This window comes from Delphinus delphis, chromosome 12 (assembly GCF_949987515.2).
Source record: "Delphinus delphis chromosome 12, mDelDel1.2, whole genome shotgun sequence".
Taxonomy (NCBI): domain Eukaryota; kingdom Metazoa; phylum Chordata; class Mammalia; order Artiodactyla; family Delphinidae; genus Delphinus; species Delphinus delphis.
The window spans coordinates 36,072,645-36,098,465 of NC_082694.2; the positions used below are offsets into that span (position 1 = coordinate 36,072,645).

The 25,821-nt window shown below is 38.8% G+C and overlaps 1 protein-coding gene across 4 annotated transcripts in view; it reads right to left on the minus strand.

Moving 5' to 3' along the window:
- The window catches only part of AFTPH (aftiphilin), a 63,386-nt gene extending 39,808 nt beyond the window's left edge, over positions 1-23,578 (minus strand). For 2 of the 4 annotated variants that reach the window (XR_009521437.1, XM_060026492.1), the window contains exon 1: positions 23,371-23,578. The gene's annotated coding sequence lies outside the window, so the exon portion shown is untranslated. The remainder of the gene's footprint in view (positions 1-23,370) is intronic. The other 2 variants (XM_060026490.1, XM_060026491.1) reach the window with 2 other exon arrangements.
- Between the last annotated feature and the right edge of the window lie 2,243 nt (positions 23,579-25,821).

A 25,821-nucleotide genomic window follows, 5' to 3' on the forward strand; every position in this document is an offset into this window, starting at 1 on the left:
CAAGATGCAATGAGGACACAGACTCACTTCTGGAATATTGCTGCCAAAAATACATAGCCTGAATAAATTCATGAGGAAACTTCAGACAAATTCAAATTGAGAGAGAGTCTACAAAACAACTGGCCTATAATCTTCAAAAGTATTGATCAATGTCATGAAAGTTATGAAGAAATTGGAAAACTGTTCCAGACTGAAGATGACTAGAGAAATGACAAGTAAATATAACACTTGTTTCTCAACTGGCTCCCTTTTTTATAAAGGTCATTATTGGGATGACCGTGAAACTTGAAGAGCCCAAGAATTAGACAGCAGCAATACATTGATGCTAATTTCATGATTTTGATGGTAGTATTGTGGTTATATAAGAGAATGTCCTTGGTATACACTAAAATATTTGAAAGAGATGGGGCATCAGGTTGGCAACAGTCTCAAATTGTTCTGGAAAAAAATCTTATTTGTACTGAAACTGCAACTTATTTATAAGTTTGTGATCACTGCAAAATGAAAAAGATTAAAAGCATTCCAGGAGATTTATGTTTGCATTTAAAATATGCCTACTTTATAAAAAATGTGTTACTTATACAATAATAATGCTTTATTAAAAATTGTGGCAAGATAAGCATAACAAAATTTACCATTTTAACCATATAAGTGGAATCATACAGTATTTGTCCTTTTGTGACTGGCTTGTTTCACTTAGCATAATATCCTTAAGGTTCATACACGTTGTAGCATGAGTCAGAATTTCATCCTTTTTAAGGCTGAATATTATTCCATGGTATGTACATACTAACATCTGTCGACAGACGGATAGGTCGCTTCCACCTTTTGGCTATTGTGAATAACGCTGCCATGAATGTGAGTGTACAACATACCTTATTTTTAAAACTTTTTAGTTTGAGATAATAATAGATGAACAGAGTTGCAAAAATAGTAAAGTCTGTACACCCTTCACCCAGTTCCTCCTAACGGTGACATCTCAAATAGCTCTAGTACAATAGCAAAACTGGAAATGTTGGTATTACTATCAACTAGACTACAGACCTTACTCAGTTTTCACCATTTAAAAAAACCCAAAACACTTGCATTCATCTGTGTTTGTGTATAGTTCAATTTTATCCCACGTACAGACCTATGAAACTACCACTATCAAGAAACAGAACTGCCCCAACTCCCCTACCTCATTCCTGTCCCTGGGCAACCACTAATCTGTTCTCCATATCCATAGTTTTATCATTTCAAGAATGTTATGTAAATGGAATCATACAGCATGTACCCTTTTGAGGTTGACTTTTTTCACTCAATACAATGCCCTTAAGGTCCAATGTATGGTTATTACGTGCATCGGTAGGCCAATTATTTTTATTGTTGAGTAGTATTCCACTGTACAGATATACCAGTTTGTTCAACCACTGACCAACAGAAGGACATATGGGTTATTTCCTATACTTTCCTATTATAAATAGTATATATACTACATTAATAATATATACACTAATAGTATATTTAAATAGTATTTATAATAAAGATGCTAAGAGCATTTACGTACAGGTTTTTGTGTGAACATAAGTTCTTATTTCTCTGGGATAAATGCCCAAGAGTATAATCACTGGGTCCTAAGTTAGTGCATGTTTAGTTCTGTAAAAACTGCCAAACTATTTTCTAGAGTGCTGTATCATTTTATATTCTCATAATACTATATTTTAAAGAACCATCTGTGATGTTTAAGTAGAATCTGTTCATGGTTAATCTATTGCTTTTTCTAAAACTTTTTATTGTTTGAAAAATAAAATATTTTATTATTTCAAGGCTTATTTCAAACTCAGATGTTAAGGCAAATATAAAGATCTGAAATCGGGAACTTTGTAACCAATCCAACAACACAAAGTAGTTTTTCTTCCTGTCACACCCTGGCAAGGTACTCTCTTTCTCCTAGGTGCAACAGGCTCTATCAGCCCCCCACATTATGAACATTTCCACATTCCTCAAACCTGTGTCACCTATCGATGGGAAGAACATGGGCTGCACATTCCCCTTCAGCAGGTCTTGCTCTGGCCCAACTCACCCTTCAGAAACCTAAGAGAGTGCCACTGCTCACGAGTTTCAGCCAAGAATGCCAACCAGCCAGTGTGAAGGAGGCCTGAAATTTTTCAGAAAATTCTTCTGTGCCCAGGGCAATTCAGTAAAATTTGTTAACTGAAGTATATTTGTTCATTGTTAACTGAAGTATTATTTGTATAATGAATTTACATATTAAGTCTGACTTAGACAAATCTAACTTTTTTTTTTAACCACAGGAAAATATGGATTTTAAAGTAGCTATTTCTACTTAACAGAGAAAAGAAAAAAAGATAGATGAGCTACTTTAATACAGTGTCTGGCACACAACCACCTCAATAAATGTTTCTTCATCCTTAATGAACTACTTACACCACACACAAGGAGTCCTAATCAATCATCCAGTTTCTTTACAACCTGAACAAGCACTTGTACGTGTGTGTGTGTGTGTGTGTGTGTGTGTGTGTGTGTGTGTGTGTGTGTCTGTGTCTCTCTCTCTCTCTCTCTCTCTCTCTCTCTCTGCAGGGAAGGGGGTGTGCTCAACCTGCCATTTTTTTGTCTGCTTATTCCAAGACCTGTAAGAGGAGAGTAAACAAGTAATGGGGATATCCAGAAAAGATTCAAGTCATAGTATACACAAGGCTCTCATGACTGAGTAGTAATGGTAGTCCTAAAGGTAGTCAGAGCAGCCCTGTGCCAGAGTAGCAGCCAAGGTGACAGGGGATATAATGAGTGAAGGAGATTCAGTATTAATCTCTCACAAGAAGAGGAGCCACATTTGCTTAAGGAGTTCTAGCCTCAAGTCTGAAATAGTCTTAGAAAAAAAAGATGGTGAGTCTCTAGGCTGAAAGCTCTGGGGCTAAGTGGCAGGGAGGGCTTGACAAGGCAGAGGAATGAAGAGGGATTGGGCTATCATCTAAGACTATCTAAGCCATTTCAAAATAGTTTCTCAAGAAGGACAAAATTGGAGGATTTAACCTACCAGGTACCAAGCCTCGGTTTAAAGCTATATGGCCACATGATAACAAAGATGCCAATGCAGTGTGGGGGGGAAAGAACAACCTTTACAACAAATGGTGCTAGATCAACTGGGGGAAAAGGTCTTTGACTCTACCTAACATCTTACCCAAAAGCCAGCTCCATACAGACTGTAGGCCTCAATGTGAAAGGAAAAACAATCAACCTTCTAGGAGATAATTTAAGAGAATATTTGCATGACTTTAGGGAAGCCAAGATGTTTTAAACAAGTAACAGAAAGCACTACTCATGTAAGAAAAAACTGATAAATTGGACTTAAGATTAAAAACTTCTGTCCATCAAAAGAACAACATTAAGAGAACAAAAAGGCAAGCCAATGCCTGGAAGAAGATATCTGCAATACATATAATTGTCAAAGACCTCATATCCAGAATATGCAAAAAATTCCTACAAATCAATGTGAGACGACCTAAAAGAAAAATGGCCAAAATATTTAAACAAAAGAGTATTTCACAAAGGTGGATGTCCAATTGGTCAATAAGCATTTGAAAAGTCGTCAGGGAAATGCACATTAAAACCACAACAAGAAGGACTTCCCTGGTGGCACAGTGGTTAAGAATCCACCTGCCAATGCAGGGGACACAGGTTTGAGCCCTGGTCTGGGAAAATCCCACATGCCGCAGAGCAACTAGGCCCGTGGGCCACAACTACTGAGCCTGGACGCTACAGTCTATGAGCTGCAACTACTGAGCCCGCACGCCACAACTACTGAAGCCCGTGCGCCCTAGAGCCAGCATGCCACAACTACTGAGCCTACACACTGCAACTACTGAAGCCTGTGCACCCTAGGGGCCGTGTGTTGCAACTACTAAGCCTGCGGGCTGCAACTACTGAAGCCCACACGCCTAGAGCCCATGCTCTGCAACGAGAGAAGCCACCACAATGAGAAGCCCATGCACCACAATGAAGAGTACCCCCCCACTCGCCACAACTATAGAAAGCCTGCATGCAGCAATGAAGACCCAATGCAGCCAAAATAAAGAAACAAACAAAAAAAACACATCACAAAACACAACTACACACCCACCAGAATGGCTAAAATTAGAACAATTTAAACTATAGCCACTGATGGCAAAGATGTGGAGCAACTGGGATTCTCTTTGGAAGTATCTACTAAAACTATACCAGGTTTATACCCCACATATATATATATATGCACTAAAAGACATGCACAAGACTCATGACAACTTAACTGAAAATAACCCAAATGTCCATCAACAGGTGAATGGTTAAGATAAACCATGGTATAGACAAACACGGCAATGAAAAGAACTATTACTATATGCAACAACATGGATGACTATCACAGACATAATGTATAAAAGAAACCAGATAAATACACACAAAATACACACTGTATAAGTCCATTTCTATGAACTTCAAAACAGGCAAAACTAATCTATGGTGGTAATTCAGAAGACTGGTTATTTATAGGGAGGGGGTAGAGTACTGACTGGAAGGGGCATAAAAGAGCCTGTTGGATGCTAATAGAGATAATGTTATTATCTCTTGACCTGGGTAGTAGTTACACAGGCACATACTTTTGTAAAAATTCACCCCATTGTACACTTACGGTTTGTGTGCTTTGCTTTGTGTATGCTATACGTCAAAAAGTGTTTCTCAGAAAATCAACATACTTAGATTAACAGCAGCTATGTTACAAGTGAATGAATATATGATCAGAGTTAAAAATATACCATTCTATAAAAAAAAAGTGCTTGTTTAACCTTGCCTTATTCTGGGATTTAAGGCTATATATGTATGCCTCAAGAGGTAGTATGGTATGGGGGAAAGATGTTGGATCTGGAGTTTGGCAGATCCTAGGTTCAGATTCCGGTTTCCCCGTTTACTATGTTTGTTAGTTTGCCCTCTATGAGCTTCAGTTTCCTATCTATAAAAAGGGGCTAGCAGTCCCTACCTTTCAATACTGTTATGAGTATTAAAGATAACAGACCTTAAGTACCTGGCACATTCTGTGCAGTCAATAAGTTATAAACTATCATCACATTTGAACTTGCACCAAGTCTGTGGCTCAAATCATAGTCTACCATTAACAAAATCTAAGCCAATGTTTGCTTAGTTGGCACAAACATTCACATGACTCTGCATATACTTTTATAGGTCACTGAAAGAATAAATCATTAAAGAAAACTATTACTAACCACATTAAAGATACATGAAGTTGACTTTACTTCTAATTTCTATAACCAATCCCTAGAAAATAGGAAACAATGCCCAAGGTTAAAAGACTGAGACCGTATCCTCTGAACCAACTCAAGGGACCAATAGTAGTCTGTTAAAAGATGGAGGTTTTGAAGTGGAACAGGCCAAGGCAACCCAGAAGGTCTCACCAGTAGTACCCTGAATTATACGGCTGTGGATACTTTCAAGTTAGAGGAACGACCACAAGAAGAAAAGCTTCTAAGAAGGTGCCTGGTTGGATTAGGATTCCACATATTCCTCTAAGAGAGAGTTAATCCTCGACCAACCCTCTACCCTCCATCATCCACACAAAGTGTTAACTACCCCAAAGATCCCTGGGCTCACATTTGGTGATAGTGGTGGGGTCTCTAAGAGGCCCTCTAGGAATCTCCCAGAATCAAACATTGAGAGTTCCTTCCAGAGAAGCTAAAAACCCACCAGAGAGAAATTCCCATCTTTTACAGGACATCAGCCCAGCTTTATCAATGTGTACATCAACTTTCAAGGCCAGATAGTACTTCTAGATGATACAATCCAGCTTTACTAAGGACCCTTCGCTCCAAACTTATTTTTATAGGGACTGGGACAGAAGTGGGTGGTGGTGGTGAAGAACACAAGCAGAAAGGTTAGTGGTAAGAAAAGGGAGAAGAAAGACAAACAATTGTATCTGAAGTTATGTTACTGATTTAGGTAGTACAAACCACACTAACAAGGCTTATTTAATGAAACACATACACAGACACACAAAATCACAAAATCACTACCTTTTTACCACAATATGTTTGAGGTTTATAATTAATCATTTGTTAAATCATTTGGGTGAATGAAAAAAAATCTGTATTTTCTTTAGAAAAATGAATGAAAATATTACATAAGCAAATAACATCAATTTGCATTACAAATGTTGCCTGCTACTGCAGTAGTTCAAATTATTCAAATCTTTACTGTAATATCCTCATGGGAGTTTTAAGATACTATCACTATCAAAATGCACTGTAAATGAATCCGCCCTGCCCATATTCCTGCTTAAGAGTCGTCTTGTCATAAAGAAACAAAAGGGAAGAAAGCCCTTCTTCTAAGCCATATGAAGATTTAAATTTAGTTAACTTTTTGGTTTTCAATACATCTAAAGATGACTGGAATATGATGTCACAAAAGTTTTCATGCCTCTAATATTTAGAATCTACGAAAGGATAATATTTTTTCTCTTTTTGAGTGCTTTGTCCTCAGCATATTAGCTCACTCACGGCTAACAAAAAAAAGAGAGCCCCTAAAAATAAAAGCTTTTTAGTAAAGAATTGAGAAAGACGGTGTTGTTTGTTTTTAGGACTATCATCCTCCCATCAACATAGGCTACAAACTTTAAGGCTACTTAATCACATTCCCACAATCTCAAAGTTGAGCATTTTTCAGATTTCAGAATTTCTTAGAACTTGACAATTTAAAAACAAAAACCCAAGATACCACTGACATCAACTGTATCAATAATATGCAATATTATTTAAAATATCTTTTAAATAAATAGTATATTCCACATACTTTAATTCTCTGCTTCCATCAATAACAATATTAATATTTATTGGGCGCTAACTCTGTGTCTATACTATGTGAAAAGCACTTGTGAATTATCTCATTTATTCCTCACACTATAGTATGAGGTAGGAATGATTATCTTCATTTTACACATGAAGAAATAAAAGCTTAAAGAGGTTAAATAATTCCTCACAGTAGTATAACTAGTAAGTCAGTCACAAGCTAATAAAAATATCTGAAGAATGTCCTATCGCAGAAATAATTGACATCCAATATTAGAATTACAAGAATCTTCCCTAAAAGTTTTCTGAAACTTCCACAACAATTTGGAAGGAGAAAAAAAGGTGCTTACGAGCTAAGATGAAGAAAGTATAATCAGGCTTCCCTGGTGGTGCAGTGGTTAAGAATCCTCCTGCAATGCAGGGGACACAGGTTTGAACCCCGGTCCGGGAAGATCCCACATGCTGTGGAGCAACAAAGCCCGTGCGCCACAACTACTGAGCCTGCACTCTAGAGCCCGCGAGCCACAACTGCTGAAGGCCGCGCCTAGAGCCCGTGCTCCGCAACAAGAGAAGCCACTGCAATGAGAAGCCCGCACACAATAACGAAGAATAGCCCCTGCTCTCGGCAACAAAGACCCAATGCAGCCCCCACCTAAAAAAAAAGAAAAAGTATAACCAACAAAAATGCCTAGAAGTGAATTTGTTTCAATATTAATGTACATAGTGGTAAAAACGTGGTAAACAATGAAAATAAACAGCAAATATCTTTATACCTAAGTTGACCACCCTCAAAAGGCCAGACTGCCAAAAGTGACAACCAAATTATGTCTTCCCTGGTTTCAATATAAGGATGAGTCACAAAAGTACAAATACACTATATATAAGGTAAATGACAATGTGAGCAGCAGCACATATTCACTCTTCAATGAGTGTTGCTAAACAGCAATAAAAGTTATTACTTTACAGAAGCTGGTTTTCAAAAATTCCTAAGAAAGAGCTTTTCTTTCATTGTATATTTTAACCTTCTATGCAAATCCATAAGGTATTTTACTTATTTGTACAGTTTCACAGTAAAACTTGAAGATAAATAAAAACATTAGAAACTGTTTTACCTTTAACTTGTAATATCAACTGACCATATTTGAGAGTTTACTAGCTATTTTTCCCAGAAGGTACTTCAACTTGAAATTGAATAAATGACACTGGATAACTGTTGATAAAAAGGCAATGAAACAGAAGCAGCAATGAGGGCAGATGCATTAGCCCTCAGAAAACCATTTTTTCCCCTAGTACCCTCTGCTCTTACATAGCTGCAGAATAAATTAGCCACGCTAAATTTCCACCCTAATATCCCTGAAACTTTACATTGAAAATAGAATCTAAAAGCAGAAACTACTTCAATTTCATGCCCCTTCACTAAAACCTTGCTTACATCCACAGTATTGTCTACAGATAATCCCTTCTGTTTTCTTTCTCAACTGCTTGCTCAGGGGCCTTCTGTTTTCTTTCTCAACTGCTTGCTCAGGGGCCTCTTTTGAATTTCTCTATTACTACTGATGCTTTCTCATCAGCCTGTCAATGTTCAAGAATCTTCCACCCTCAAACAAATCAGAGTAAATCAAAACAAATCCCTCCCTTCTGTGCCCTTATAGCTCACCTCCTCCTCCTCACCACCAAGCTTCTTGAAAGGGCCCTGTCTATTTGCTATCTCTACTTCCTAATCTCCTACACTCACTCTTCAGTCCAGCACATCTGGCTTCACCCTACCACTCCACTGAAACTGCTCTTCCAAGAGGGACTTTACTTGAGCTCAAAAGACTGGAAAGGTTGTGCAGGCACAGGCCTCTTTTGTTGACCACTGCATCCTCAGGGCCTGGCTCACAGCAGGAACTGAATGCACTACTTTTGTTCTTGCTGGGGCATTTGGTCCACTGACCCTCTTGAGCTGCCACCTCCTCCATGCCCTCGCTGGATTCTTATAATCCTAGCTCTGGTCTCCTCGTGCTCACCCAAAGAAGTTAGGAAATACCTGAAGTTAGGAAATACCTAAGTTCAATCAAGGTAAGTAAGTGTGATCTGAGAGAGGGTGGTCTGAAATACAACACAAGTGAAAGAAAACAAATCCAATCATTTTGCTGCAACCTGTCTGAGGAAAGAATGTGTGGAGAGGAACAGTACTCACATGCAGCTATGGGAAAAAAACAGCCAAAGGACAAAAATTTGTTTGTGTGGGTTTTTTTTTGTTGTTGTTGTTGTTGTTTTGCGGCACGTGGGCCTCTCACTGTTGTGGCCTCTCCCGTTGCGGAGCACAGGCTCCAGATGCGCAGGCTCAGCGGCCATGGCTCACGGGCCCAGCCGCTCTGCGGCATGTGGGATCTTCCCAGACTGGGGCACGAACCCGTGTCCCCTGCATCAGCAGGCGGACTCTCAACCACTGCACCACCAGGGAAGCCCTGTTCGTGTGTTTTTAATAGACCAAATAATATAAATATCTGCTTCAATCTGAGGCCGTTTCTCCGCATAAGTGGAGGTGTCAGCCAGTGTCAGCCAGTGTCACCAGAGCGTAATACTACTCTGGGCAGTCAACTAATTTCCCTTGCTCTTGTTCTCTGCTCCCAGCAACCTTCTTTAGTACTTCATGTAAATCTTCCCACAGATTTTGCAATCAGCTGACATGAACAGCTGACATACTTTGAAAGATATTTCTTGCTGTAGAGTTTTAAATTAGCATTCTGGTCAAGACTGGTAAGTTAAACCTCAAGAGCCCAGGGTATTCTGGGAAAAACAAACCAACCAACCCCCAAACCATACTTTGTGGGCTTTCAAAACTAAAGCCCACATCATTTTAGTCTGTAACTAAAATCTGTACACCTTGTGAAGCTCTTGGCAGCTGCCCTTCTCCTGACAGTGTTACTCTCTGTATCATAACGCCTACCATGAGAGCAACTCACCTTTTGGAGGAAAAAGCATCTAGCTAAAGTTATAAAACTGCAACCAAATGCAGTTAGAATTCAATTATCTGAGCTAATGAGAAAGAAAGCAATGTCCTAGATAATCTAAAACTCACAAATTTGGCCTTAAACTATGACCTATGTAACAGAAGATTTACCTCACAAATGATGTCTTTCCCAAGTACTATTAGTTTTACTTTAATTTGTTCCCTGACCACCCATCAATTGAGAAGAAGATGACCTAGACACACATGAGGTAACAGAAGGAAACCAGACAATGAACCAGGCTTAGAAATAGTCATAAATTATCCACAGACAATAACATAAATGGCATTCTTGGGGTAAATTATCATAAAACAAAAGCTTTGTATATCTGAAAAATCAAATGTAAACACATTCCAAAACAGTGCTCATGAGTGTGTGTGTGTGTGTGTGTGTGTGTGTGATATACAGGTACTACCACAAGTGGATCTACCTGTACTGATAACTTCATGGAAACTATGGAAGGAATTCCCATTACAAACAAATTTCTAGCTAGTTGACCTTTTAGTGGTGTTATTGCTTGGTTTAAAGTTTTACTTTCTCCTAAGAGGTAGAAAGACTAAAGGGTAAAAAGGAAAAAAAACAAAAAACAGACAACATTTATTATTTACAATGTACTATTATACCTCTGGTTACAAATGACTTGAGAATTAGCCTATTGTATAAAGCAGAATTTTTCAAAAATTTCCCCTCTGTAACTCACAGTAGAAATATATACATTGAAAAAAAAAGTTTCAGTATTTACTCTTACTGTGTACTCTTGATATTTTTAGTTCTATTGCATTTTTTCTTAAAAGCTGGTCATGATCCCCTATAGTGGATTTTACAAACCAGAAACAGGTCATAACTCAAAGTGTTAAAAAAAAAAAAAAAAAAAAAAAAAAAGTCTGACAAAAAGGATACTAAAGAGTTTAGAGAAAATGACCAAAATTAACCTCAATTTCCCCCTAATATTGCTCGCATCACTGAGGTTAGGAAAAGGCAGTGGGTAGTTCCATACTGGTACTGTGAACAATGTAAGGTAATTAAACAAAATAAAAACAAGCTGTGAAATTTGTCCATAGTCTTTACCTTTAAATTATGTAAGCAGTACAATTTAGGGCAACTTAAAACTTCTGCAGTATTTCTGGGTATTTTCTAAGGCACTGACTCTCCTATGATCAGCTTTATAAGAATAACTCATTTTCCAGTCTTGGGGCCATTGCTTAAAGTCTATATAAGAAGAAAAAAAAAAATCAAAATATTTCTGTCTAAAATCTTAGCACAGAATTTGTGTTGGTTATGTCATTATGTCTACAACAATGACAAGAACTGTTTGCATCCATTAATTCTGTTCAAGTTTAATTCACCTCACAATAATATTATCATTCTCCTTCCTTCTGATCCACTTCCTCTAAATCCAATTATTGCTTCCAGCATATAAGAAGAGGAAACAGAGCTTCTTTTAAAACAAAGAACTCCTTAATCTGGTGCATTCAAGGACAAAATGCATTCTTAAATTATGTTATTTGAATGAACCAAGTAATTTGATAAAATCAAAGTATTCCCTTTCTCTTTACAGAATTTTACATAAAAGTAATAAATAAAAAATATTATTTATTTTTCAAATTCATACTACCCTCAATCTAGGAAGCAAGCCACTTTAAAGATAAAATTAAAGACACTACTGGTGGGAGTATATATTGGTTCACATATTCCAGGCAATTTATAATATATCAGAAATTTTATAATGCATATTCTTTTGACTAAGCAATTTCACCTGCAAGAATGTATTCGACAGATGCATTCATATAAGTATGCAAAGATATTTCCACAAAATGTTAATTCCTGCATTGCTTGTTTTTAAAGAAGCAACTGAAAACAACTTAAATATCTATCAATAAGGAAATAGGGTAAATAGAAACTGTAACCATTTTTTAAAAAGATAAAGCTATATTGCTAATAGGGAAAGGTGTCTAAAACACATTTTTAAGTGAAAAAGCCTTTCTGAAGAGGCATTCTCTCTTGATTCTCCTCCTACCTATCATATCCTTTCTTTCTCCTCCTTCAGTGGATGTGTTTCTTCTGCTTGCCTCATTAATGTCCATGTTCCCCAGGCCTTGGCTTCCTCATATTCTTATCCCTGAGAGATCTCTTCCCCATTTTGTTTGATATTATCTCTTCCCCATTTTGTTTGATAATTATATGTTCACTATGGCCAAACCTCTATCTATCTGTGGCTGCCCAACCTCTGCCTACCCAACTGCCTTTTTGAATCTCTCTACCTGGATGTCCCAAATACAACTCATATCCTCCAATTCCAAAACTGAAGTCAACCTCTACTCAAAGAACAAACAGAAACCACTTTTCTTATAATATTCTGAGTTCTAAGTCCGGAAATCTGAGTGTTACCTCTGACTGTTCCCTCTTTGCCATCTCCCTCCCTCAAATTAAATGAACCACAAATTAAGTCCTTAACAACTCTTACTGTATTTAATATCCCAAGACCAATATCGTATTTCAGGGCCTCATTATTTTTGGCCAGGATTCCTGTAGTCCACTTGAAACTCCTTATCTTAGCCATAGAGCTAAGACACTCCCTCTTCCCTCCACCCAGACAACACTACCCCCTGGGTTCTCCACTGGCACTACGTTACCTCTAGGTTGTCCCATATGCCACTTCTTCTAATTTACTATTCTTATCTGTCCAGAAAACCCATTTACTAAGCCTTCAAAACCCTACTCAGGCATAGAGTTTTTCTGTGAAGTGATATCACCAATATTTATCAAGTTATTATGCGATAGGAACTGTGCAATGTACTTATTCGTACACTATCCAATTTAATCTCAAACATCCATTTTTAGATAAAGGAACAGGCTCAGAGAGGTCAAAAAATCCGCTCAAGGTCCCACAAAGGGTTATGCAGCAGGACTCTAACATTAAAAAAATCAGTGTTCTTTTCATTATGTCAGGTTGCGTGTCTGAATTAATTCTTCTTTAGACCTATCTCTTTTATTACATTTAACAAAGTGAATCAAATTTAATTCCATGTTTTTCTCCTCTAGTAGGCTATAAACCAATGTGTCTCAATCTTAGCTTTGTATTAAGTATTTTTTAATAGAATAGATGGGCCTGAATATCTGTATTTAAAAAAAAAGTTTCAAAGATAATTCTGATGGTTAGCTAAGGTTAAGAACCACTGTGTTAAGCTTCCAGAGAATATAAATATTACTGGACTTTATAACTCTGGGAATAACATAAACATCTCTAAACTTCACTGCTGAACTCATTAATATAGGTAAATCAATGAAATAGTACTTTTTCTTACAAAAAGTTTTCCCTTACTTACAGTGATTTGATTGTACAAATATTTCTTAAAGTTCTGTCAGTACACATACATGAGAATATCACTACAAAATTTAACTCTCTTAAGATTTCAAAAACAAGGAGTTCACGATAAATTAGTACTTTTCTTAAAAATGAATATTGGAAAAGTTCCTTAAAGGATCAAATTTAAATTACTGCACTAATCCTTGAAACATTTATAATTATCTATATAAATGTTATAGAATTCTTGGGGGAAAAAACCCCACATTTAAAAAATTAATCACAGTTTCACTTGCAGCTGAAACTAAGAAATGAATATGTGAACAGCAGCAACTACAGAAACTTTTCTCCACCTCGAGAAACCAAGGTCACTGGTTATCTGATTAAAATCTGTACATTTTATTCAGGTGTAACACTTGTACTGTGCTTCAAGTAAACTTCTGAAACTTAATGAGACAGAATGCTATCATCTGCTGGCTCATTATGATATAGAGGGAGGAGTCTGAAATATGCAAAGGAGTAAGAAGAAACCGTGATTTAACTACAAGTAAAAAGTAATGAATAGTCAAATAGTTTGGCTTTAGCTAAGAGAAAATTTGAATTTGATACTTGAATCTCTTGTATAATTTTTTTTTTAAGGAACAAAGATGCTATTAAAAATATTCAATGTAAAAAGAGTTAGGGAGTTCCCTGGTGGCCTAATAGTTAGGATTCCGGGCTTTCGCTGCCATGACTCGGATTAGATCACTGGTGGGGGAACTGAGATTCCCACAAGCTGTGTCATATGGCCAAAAAAAAAAAAAGAGAGTTAAGTTATTTCTTAATGATAGGTTCGTTACCTTTTTTTTTTTTTTTTTGGCGGTACACGGGCCTCTCACTGTGTGGCCTCTCCCGTTGCGGAGCACAGGCTCTGGACGCGCAGTCTCAGCAGCCATGGCTCACGGGCCCAGCCGCTCCGCGGCATGTGGGACCTTCGCTGATTGGGGCATGAACCCGTGTCCCCTGCATCGGCAGGCAGACTCTCAACCACTGCGCCACCAGGGAAGCCCAGGTTCGTTACTTTTTATAAATAGCTACTAAAAAATGAAAGCTTTAAGAGAGAAAATTAATCAATGCTTCAGATTTTGAGTGTTGCTATAGCAGACATGTTTTATCTGCAAATACTCCAGGTCAACATTTCTGCATGCACACAATAAACAATTATTATGCGAGATGATAAACCACAGCAAAACAGAAAATACTACAAAACATAAGCAATGACCAAGAAGAAAACAACAACAAAAATGTCCACTTGGGAGGGTGGGTGAGGCAGGAATGTTATTCACTTAATCCATTTAAAAAACTGTGGTCTCATTAGGATGTATACAAATATTAAAGATCCTACTCCTAGAAGTCTTACTTTGAAAAGTATCATTTAAAGTCAGCATTTAAAGAATAAGAAGATATGACTTAGAATGATTTCTATTACCTAAACACAGAATTGTTAATAAAACTGAAACAGCGATGTAGGGTTTTTACATTTATTAAGTTCATTGTTAAGGACTTTACCTTTTTTTTTTCTTCTGCTCATCTATCTTATTTTCTAACTGCTGAGTACTGTTTATAAAATTGAAAGCTCTTGTTACTTGTACAGTATACCATCACATCATAAGCAAATTGGGGTAGTTTGACCTTTTCCTTTCCAATTCTTATGTCTCTTTTTCCTTATTGATTGTGCTGGCTAATGCCTCCAATACCAGATTTAGCAGTAGTGGTGACAGCAGGAATCTAGTATTTCCCCTTAATTAGGATACTGAATTAAGGTACTGATTTTTGGTTTGAGGTATATATGTTTTATCATATTACAGAATTTTCTAATAATTCTTATTTTAAGTTGCTTTGTTTAAAAAAATCAGAAGATGGGTTTTTAAAGTGACTTTTCAGTATTTATGGAGATAATTACATAATTTTTCCTTAGATCTACTAATGTAGCAAAAATACCAATACTTATTCATAAATATTCCCAGCTTGTTTGATGTTAGGGAAGCCCAGTTTGTTTTCTATTGCAGGAAAAAGGTAAGAATTGTGTTAGATTATCTATTCAAATACATATAAGTCAAACAGAAGTATTTAACTTATTTGATCCAACTTACTCCTCACTTTCACTTTTACAAGTAGGCTTCAAAACAAACTGATATTTTCTTGTAAGTACTGAACATACTCAAATTAGTAGCATAAGTTCTTCCAGGTTTCATCTAGGCTCTGTTCTTACTCAACTCTCCCTCAAACAATCTCATCCACCTAAGGTTTAATTAGTACATTCTAGGACTCCCAGATTTCTCCCTGCAGCCCAGCCCTCAAACCTGAAACCCAGTCCAGCCAAGCCAATTCTCTACAGTCCTCTCCACTTGAGGTCCTCAAAGACCTGGAACTGGGCTTAAGAAGAACAGAAGCCAAGCTTTTCTTCCTCAAACTTGGTTCTCATCCAGGGCTCTCTAACCCTGGGCAGATGGCACCACCACCCACCCAGTCACTAAGCCAGAAACTTCAGAGCCATTCCTGACAAAGCTCCCCACCCTCCACTATCTCTAAAGAATTATTTTTATCTCATGAATCTCTCAACTTTGGAATACCTGTACCTCTTTCCAACTCTCCTGACTCCATTCTGGTGTAAGCTTCCATTATCTAAACTAGTCTCCCTGATTAGTATTCAATCATGCCCAACCCAAGTAATCTTTTAAAACGTCAATTTGGGCTTCCCTGGTGGCTCAGTGGTTAGGAATCTGCCTGCCATTGCAGGGGACACGGGTTTGAGCCCTGGTCCGGGAAGATCCCACACGCCGTGGAGCAACTAAGCCTGTGTGCCACAACTACTGAGCCTGTGCTCTAGAGCCCGCAAGCCACAACTACCGGCCCACATGCCACTACTGAAGCCCGCACGCCTAGAGCCCGTGCTCCACAACAAGAGAAGCCACCACAATGAAGGGCCCGTGCACTGCAATGAAGAGTAGCCCCTGGGGCTCACTGCAACTAGAGAAAGCCCGAGTGCAGCAATGAAGACCCAATGCAGCCAAAAATAAATAAATTAAAAAAAAAATATATATATATATATATATATATCTCATAAACAATCACAACAAATAAACTTAAAAAAAAAGTCAATCTGTTCACATCAATCCCCTGCTTATGATAAAGATTTTTAAAAAATCTTTAATAAAGTCTAAGCCATTCCCATCTCTCCAACACAGATTCCTTCTCCCTTCCCCTATAGTTTTCAATGCTCTAAACTAGGCCTTCTTTCAGTTTTTGAAAGTCAGACAATAACATTCTTTTGTGCCACAAGGCCTTTGCACCTACAATCCTATTGCATAAAACATGCCCACACATGCTTCAATTCCTAGAAGAGGTATCAATTCCTCAAGTAAGTTTCCTAACACCCTCCCCCAACCTACTACACATATTTCTTTCAGAGCATAAGAACTGCAATAACTTATAGTCTGCAATAAAAAACATAATTTGAAAAATGTGCAAACTGAGTATACTGGAAAAAACACACTGACAGGTTTAAATGTAGGAAGTAACTTTAAGAACACTATTAACTTACTTTCTAGAACAATGAAGTTATCTTGCATTTCTTTTCCATAGGTAAAAATGTCATACTCTAGAGTAGCACTGTCCAATCAAAATACAATAAAGCCACATATACAATTTAAAATTTCCCAGTAGCCAATTTAAAAAGAGGTGAAATTAATTTAATATATTTTACTTAACCCAAAGTATCCAAAATATCATTATTTTAACATGATATCAATGTAAAATCTATATTTTACATTAGTTTTTGAAATCTGGTATTTTATACTTAATGCACATCTTACTTTGGACTAGCTTTATTTCAAGTGGCACATGTGGCCACTGGCTTCCGTACTGCACAACACAGTTCTAGAAAATAATATCGTATTTCTTGTACTTAAATAGAATCAGAGATATTTTTAAAAGAGCATGACATTAAACAATTTTAACCTCTATCAACAAGGATATGGCTCACGTTTAAACCCTTCAAAAAATTTTAAATTATGCAAACATTCCACGCTACTGAAAAGCCCAAATTCAAAATAAAAATTCAGGTAAACAATTTAAAAACTGCATATTTATTGACCACCTGAGCAGATTACAGGAAGATGGGTGCTCCCGACTATTGCTAGTAGGAGTGATTTTATTACAACCTCTTAGAAAGCAATTGGTTTTCCCTTTGATTTAGTAACTCCACTTCTAAGACTCAGTCCTATGGAAATAACCAAATTACCTACAAACCTGTTCACCGAGATACAATATGATTCATTCATACATGTATGTGTGTGTGACACTCGTATATCCATAGGGAAAAAAACAAAACTAAATGTAAACCAAAATGTTTACAGTTATCTTTTTGTAGTGTGATGACTGACATATTTTTCTGTTATTCCTTTAAATATATATATTTATTGAGTGCTACTCTGTCCCAAGTGTTAAAACAGATGGATATTTGCCACTAAGAGGCATACCAGTTTTCTTTACACTTTCCACATTTTCCAAATTTTCTATAGTAAAAGTATATTACCCTTTCATAATTTTAATAACCAGAAGAATATGGAGTGAATGTTTTGGCCAAGTCAGCTGTAAAGGGACATTTTTGAGTCAACTGGGGAAGAATTTGAATATGGTCTTGAATATTAGTTTAGATGAAAATTTCTTGAAGTGGTAAGGGAGTCTAACTGACTAAATCAAAACAACCTACAAAACAGTCTGTATGATAAGATTTCATTCTGGTAAAAAAGTACACGTACATAAATATATGTGTGGAAAGATATGCACTGAACTGTTTACAGTGGGATTCCTGGGTAATGGGAGTGTAATTTTTTTTTTTGATTGACTATTTTCTACAATGCTTCTGTATGCTTCTGTAATGACTTTTTAAAAATTAAACTACACACACACACACACACACACACACGCACCTTACTGAGCATCTGCTACATACGATAGGTTCTATAAGGGGTAGGACTGAGTAATGGAGCCACAACCTTAAAGAAACTTATAATTAATTATGAGGACCAATATAGGAAGACAGTAAAAGTAATTAATACAAGGCAGAATATAAACACCAAATAAAGTAAAAGGTGGTTTTAAAGATTCTAAGAAAAAGATCTCACTTGACTGGAAAGAGTGGTGAAAATGAGAAAAAAAAACTTCATGAAAGAGAATTTGAAATGCAAAGGATTTTAATTAACAGAGGAAACGGCAGGCACTAAAGATAAAGCATGGGGCAACTGTCAAAGAGCAGGAAGTCATATCATAGAGTTTGGCTGGAATGTAGGATATATGAAGCGAGTAGGCAGTATGCCGGGAAAGTAGGCTGTGTGGGCCTTGACTTTTCAGAAGGGAGTATGTACCTCTGAAGTTTTTGAGTTTAGCAATGGGGAAAATCTTAGAGTTTAGCAATGAGTTTAGCAATGGGGAAAATCTTACAGAGGTTCCAATTGAGTTTTTTTGAGTTTAGCAATGGGGAAAATCTTAGAGGTTCCAATTCTAGTAACTGTCCTACCACTTCTCATCATCTCTATTGCTACCATCTTGGTTCAAGCCACTACTATCATTCATTCATTCATTTATTTATTTTGCGTTACGTGGGCCTCTCACTGTTGGGGCCTCTCCCGCTGCGGAGCACAGGCTCCGGATGCGCAGGCTCAGCGGCAATGGCTCACGGGCCCAGCCGCTCCACAGCATGTGGGATCTTCCCGGACCGGAGCACAAACCCATGTCCCCTGCATCGGGAGGCTGACTCTCAACCACTGCGCCATCAGGGAAGCCCTCATCTATTTATTTTTAACTTTTGATGTATTATTTATTTATTGAAATACAGTTTATGTACATATTATGTTAGTTTCAGGCATACTACATACAGATTTGACATTTGTATTCATTACGAAATGATCATTTAGCTGTATCAGTCACCAACTCCTAATGAAATCTTCCTGCTTCCATTCTTGCACTCCTATAATCTACTTACTGTACAGCAGACAGACAGATCCTTTTTTTTTTTTTTTTTTTTTGTGGTACGCAGGCCTCTGACTGTTGTGGCCTCTCCCGTTGCGGAGCACAGGCTCCGGACGCGCAGGCTCAGCGTCCATGGCTCACGGGCCTAGCCACTCCGTGGCATGTGGGATATTCGCGGACCGGGGCACGAACCCGTGTCCCCTGCATTGGCAGGCGGACGCTCAACCACTGCGCCACCAGGGAAGCCCCGGGACAGATCCTTTTAAAAGACAGATTATGTCACATCTCTACTCAAAAACCCTGCAATAGCTTCCCATCTCACACAGTAAAAAACCAAAGACATTAGAATTTTTACGAAGCCCTACAACACTGCCCTCTCACACTCTAAATTTCTGATTCCAATACACAAACATGCATGTGCACACACACATACACAAATGCCAAGAAAGTGAAGTTCTATAAGGGCTATTTTTTTTTTTAATTTGATCATTTCAGTGACCCTAGCACCTAGAACAGGGCCTGACATATAGTGAGTGCTCAATAGGTATCTGCTGTATGAATGAAAGGAAGAAAACACCATGATGTTAGTAGATATTTAACTGAAATGGTTTGTGGCATATTGTAAATATTTACATAAATAGAACATGCAGTGAATTTATTCTAATTTACTACTTAATTTTCCTCTGGAAACTACTCACCAAAATAGTGCTTGTAAATTAAGCTTTGAGCATACAGACAACCTTTAATTTATTAGCAAGTTTTCTCTGCGAAGTTTACTTAAGTTAGTTATTTGGAATAGGGGTGGTGGTGACTGAGGAGTGATAGGATGGAGTCTTAAATCTCCTATTTTTCCTCTTTTTTCACTTTTCCAAAACTCCTTACTTCCCTGCTTCTTCCCCACATATAGTGTCTTCCTTTTCTCTCTCCCAGGGAATACATCTAATCCAGACCTATAAGTCCTACCCTAGGCTAAGGGCAGAAATAGAAATTAGAAGTGTGATACAGGGCTGTTGAGATGGTTGGCAGCAATTAGAGAAGAGCCCAGGCAAGGGAAGTTACTGCAGAGGACCCCTGGGAGGGCAACAATTCTTAATTCAAATATTTTCAATTAAAAGTTCCTTATATAAAGGAAATCAACACAAAATAACACTAACTCCTTCCTGTCCTCTTTTTAAATATACACTGCTAAAGGATAAGAGTGATCCTTTTTTGTGTGTGTGTGGTACGCGGGCCTCTCACCGTTGTGGCCTCTCCCGTTGCTGAGCACAGGCTCCGGACGCGCAGGCTCAGCGTCCATGGCTCAGGGGCCCAGTCGCTCCGCGGCATGTGGGATCTTCCTGGACCGGGGCATGAACCAGTGTCCCCTGCATCGGCAGGCGGACTCTCAACCACTGCGCCACCAGGGAAGCCCCCTGATCCTTTGTTTTTAAATGAAAAACCTGAACTTTGTATTTTATTATGATTTCAAGCATACAACAAAGCTTAGAAAAATACATACAGTGAATGATCAAGTGCACACCACCTGGCTGTGTTAAATCTTAATCTTTACCAAATCTGCTTCAGATTTATTTTAAAGACAGTACAGTTATGGCTGAAAAACCATGGACTCTTCCTAGATCCCTTATTCCACTCCAGTTCTCCAGAGGTAACTTTTACTGATTTGGAATTTATCATTCCAATGCATGTTTTCATACTTTTGCTACACATTATTATACAATTCCCATAAAATATATCGCATTGGCATGTTTTAAAAACTATATAAAGAGTATATAAATGTGAAAAATAAAATTATTATATCTTGGCTCTTACTTAACATCTCTGTGCCTAAGTTTCCTTTCTGAAAAGTGGGGATACCACCTCCTAGCTTACAGGGTTGTTGTGAGGACTAAATGAGTTAACATATTGCATATAAATCACTTAGAAAAGTATCTTGCTGGGAATTCCCTGGCGATGCAGTGGTTAGGACTCTGAGCTTTCAATGCCGAGGGCTTGGGTTCAGTCCTTGGTCAGGGAACTAAGGTCCTGCAAGCCGCATGGCACAGCCAAAAAAAAAAAAAGAAAGAAAAGTATCTTGCTCACAGGAAGTAGTGTATATCAGTGTTAGTAACTATCATATAAAGTTGCAAACGAATCTGTGATGTGTGTGTATATATGCGTGTGTATATATACTGATTGAGAAAAGATTAATTATCAAAGTGAAATGTATATATACTCCATATAACACCAGATATTTCCAAAATTGTGTAAAAACTAGAAATACTTATAAATTTCAGGCTGGAAAGGTTCACTAGCCTACTTAAAGAGGAATTGAAAGTGCTAAGCATAGAGAAAAGGGTATTTTTTAACTTACAAATTGTAGGTAAAATTAAATCAGAATATCAACGTTTGATTTAAATAATGTATGATTGTTTAAAAATGCCTAAAAATTTAATGTCCTCCTTTTATGAGTTTTTGGGGGTAGGCTTGGGAGAGAAGGCGTAGGGTAATCCTTCAATGAGATGCTATTCGAAGACTTCTTAGACTGTTAAGGGAGGCACTTTAGAATTTCACACAAAATAAAACATTATTTGATAAATTTCACTATTTTTCTGAACAAGTTTTTAACTTACTGTAAGTAGAAAAAAATTAAAGTTTAAAATGATGTTTTAAAATAGGATTCACCTAGATTACAAGATTTTCGTAGACAATTGGATTCTGCGAAATTTATCAATGCAATTGTGGATACATTTTTTTTGTTTTGATTATAGGATTATTTTTATAATAGTCTCTAGGTCAAAAGACCAGAAAACACTAAAATTTAATGTCCTACATATTATGTGAATATCTATGCTTTTAATAGATATCTAGAAAAAGGTGTCTATGCCTTGAAGATTAATAATATAATGATACATAAACAGAGGAATTTGATCTAATGAGCATTTAATAGGTAACATTTACTTGCCTAGATGTTTTACACAGGATATGCGTTTTAATACATGTGAAATATCATCGTGGACAAAATTTAGAAGACTACCTTAGATACTTTGTTTAAACACATCTACTTCTGCAAAGAATTAAAAATGAGTACTACAAAAGCCAATATTTAAGTTGGCAAAGCATATAAAATGTAGAGAAATTGTGTAGATTATGTCAACACAATAGCGTTGAAACAGTTGTTTCCCTTAGAGTTCAGCATATATCCATGTCTAAAAGGTTAACAGAAAGCAACAAATAAACGTAACATCAAGGATTAAACTGTCTCCCCCTCCCATCCTACCAAAAAAACTAAAACGTAGCTGGTGAAAGGGAAGTTCAAAAGTAAAGTTTTACTTTTCTTTTCCTAAAGTGAGAACTTTGAAACGGAACTACTGATTTTGTTTCATTTGCTCCCTAGTAAAATATTTCCATGTATGGGTTAGTCCCTCCCTCGGCCCCAATAGAAGATTCAGTGGGAAACCAAGTTGTAACTTGAATTAACCGACAAGAGAAAAACCTAGTCATTCTCAGCACTTTCCTAATGGTGAAAGGATCCTACCACCGTTCACCCTATACTCCGTCCCCTGCCCAAGCAAGACGTAGCACGTGCCAAACAGGACACTTAAAAGAATAATGGTCCAACTTTTCGCACGCCGTCTGGGGAGGGGGCGCAGACTATTTCTTGAGGAGTGCAAGAAGGAAGCAGAAAAGGTCCTCTCAGGAAGGGATGATGGACCTTTGGTGCCGTCTCCTCTGCCTGTTGGAGGACTCAAAATCCGCTTGCTTCAGAGACCCTAGGAAGCATCACATTCTGGTCGAGGCTGGCCTAGGGCCTGGGCGAAGCAGTCAGTGTTTACACCTGTCACGAGGGAGGGAGAGGTAGAAAGAGGAAGCCGGAGCAAAGCCCCAAACTTCTCAACAAGCTCCCGGGAGGGAGCGGCCGGTACGGAGCTGTGGGCAGGTGGAAGCTGCGGGGTAGGGCGAGACGGTGGCGGCCGGGGACGTTGGAAAGGCTCTCACTTCCCCGGCCGGTGCCCGGGATGGCAAAGAGGGGCCGTGTGCTTCGGGCGCCGCCGCCGGCGTCCCCGCACCCGCCGTGGAAGAGGACAGAGCCCGGAGCGCGCAGGCCCGCAGAGCCGGCACCGTCCCCGCAGCCCCCAGCTCCGCGGCAGGTGCCCCCGGCCCGGGCGAGGATCCGGCCGGTGGGTTGGGCCGGGTCCCCCATCCTCTTTCCGCCGCGCGTCTGGGGGAACGGAGCGGTGGCGCTTACCTGGCTCGTCCGGGGCGGCCTCGATGGGCATGGCTCAGGGGCCCGAGGAGGAACTGGCTCCCCGGAGAAGGACCGGTTATTCGGACGCGGAGCTGGTGAGAGCGGAAGGCAGGCTGCTCTCAGCACTGTCAGCGAAGCAGCGCCATGGACGCCCACCCGGAGTTTCAGCGCTGCCGCGAGACCCCCATCCCATTACCCTCCGCCCTCTTCCGCCGCCGCCGCCGCCGCCGCCGCCGCCTCCACCTCCTCCTCCGCGGAGACCCCCCGCCCACTCCACACACTCTCCCATCATGCAGCGGGAGAACCGCTGCCGCCGACACGTCACTTCCGGGCGCAGGTGGCTAGGTCGGGGCCGGGCGCTGGTGAGTGCTGGGGGGGGTGGAGGGGAGGACACTCTGGGGGAATCAGTGTCACAGTACGCTTACCCCTGCGCAGGCGCCGTCGCTCAGAGCGCCGGCCGCCATTTTGGGTGCGGGCAAGCTGCCCTTTTTCTTGACTTCCTCCGAGTCATCGAGCTGTGAGGGGGAAAGAAGTACTCTCGCACTCCGCGGCTCCTGAAGCAGCGCTCCGGGAGAGGGACAGGTGCTCCTCAGCCGGCTAACATCAACGTTCAGCTCAGGACCGAGTTAAGTCTCTTGCTCTCTAAGTAAAAATTGCAAAGGTTTTGAAATACGGAGCCCTATCTTCTCCACCAAAAACCTACTGGAGAGCACTTATCAGCTTGCCCTTTTCGCCCAGAAAAACGACTTTTTCGTTCACCGTCTAAGTCCCTTCCTCTTTCTAATTTAAGCTGACAGAAGAGGAAGCTGACATATTGAAATAACAAAGAAGAATTAAATCAAATTTAAAATGGAAAACAAGAGGGAAAGCAGCTGCCGAACTGACAAATCGTCTTCAAGACCAACAAAAAAAAAATTGGGGGATTTTGCTAACGTATTGAGACGGTGGTCATTTTTCATAGATGCTGCGGAAGACTATTCGATGAAACTAAAGAAATCAAATCAACTTCCGCGTTTCTTTAACAGCGGTCATAACATTTTTCTATCTTCAGTCTTGGTCATTTGCATTTTTACAACCTTTCCCCTTCCTTTGTAATGTAGAACACCGGCCACTGTAAAAACCAGACCGCCAGGCTGCAAGGATTATTGTTATCGTCCGGGATGATGAGCCCGGGGGTCCTATCCTGCAATCCTGAGCCCTACCGCGTGCTCATTCTACTCACTTTTGCCAAACCTGCACCGGCAATTTGAATGATTTAAAATCGTTCCGGAATAGCAAAGCTCATCAGCTACGCAAAGAAACAAGGTTGGAAAACACCCCCTCAGTCACAGGGAAGTGGCCACCTTTTGAGTGGAGGAATTATACAAATCAGGGGAAAGATAAGGACAAAAGCAGTTCATCAGGGTTGATCCCGCCTCTGCAATGTTCTAGACAACTTGGAGCGCTAAAATAGACACGCATTTGTCTCTTTACAACTCAGTCGCTGTAAGATATACGGAGACTGCATCACTTTAAATTGGAGTAACAATTGCTTTGTGGAGATGCTGGATTTTTTGTTATTGCTCAGTCACTAAAGCAAGAAAAATCTATATAGTTTGTCAAATTTAATCCTATTGTATTTCGCCCCCTGCTGGTTTTGCTTGTGTGCAACCATATATATATGCTATATACGCGATATATATATCGCTATTATTGACCAGGAAGGAAAGAAACAAAAATATTTGTGTGTGTTTGTATAGATACTGGAAATGAATTGATTTTAGATGAACACATGCTTGTTCTAATTTGATAGCTCAACTAAACAGAAATATCAGAATAAGAGCATATGACAAAATCCTAAAGCAGACCCTACATCAAGAAAATGTTTAAACGGAAATAATAAATTTAAACATCAAAATATTAAAAAGAAAACTGCGTTCAGAAAAATATCTTCCTAATTTCTTACATAACATATGATTACAAAATGATGATTTTTGTCAAGTAAATGCAGGAACCAATTCTATTAACTTAAGGACAACAATACAGAAATCAGTGTCCAACGTTGTATATAGAAATTGAGTCACTGTTTGGCCAGCTGATTTGTGAGCAATCAACCAACTTGTAATTGGTAATCTTACACATAATTCTGAAGACAGCATTCCAATGCTTATGAAATTGTATTACAAAAAGAAAGTATCTCTGAATGTTTTGAAGATGATGAAAACATTAACATTCATTGTATTTGCATCCAATGATAGTATTGTTTTTATTTGCTTTTTAAAAGTTATGACCAGGGCTTCCCTGGTGGCGCAGTGGTTGAGAGTTCCCCTGCACTGGCAGCAATGTCTGGAGAAACTTTTGGTTGTCACAACTCGGGTGGAGGTGCCACTGGCATCTAGTGGGTAGAGACCAGGGATGCCATTCAACATCCTGCCATGCAGAGGGTGGCTTCCACAACAAAGAATTATTCAG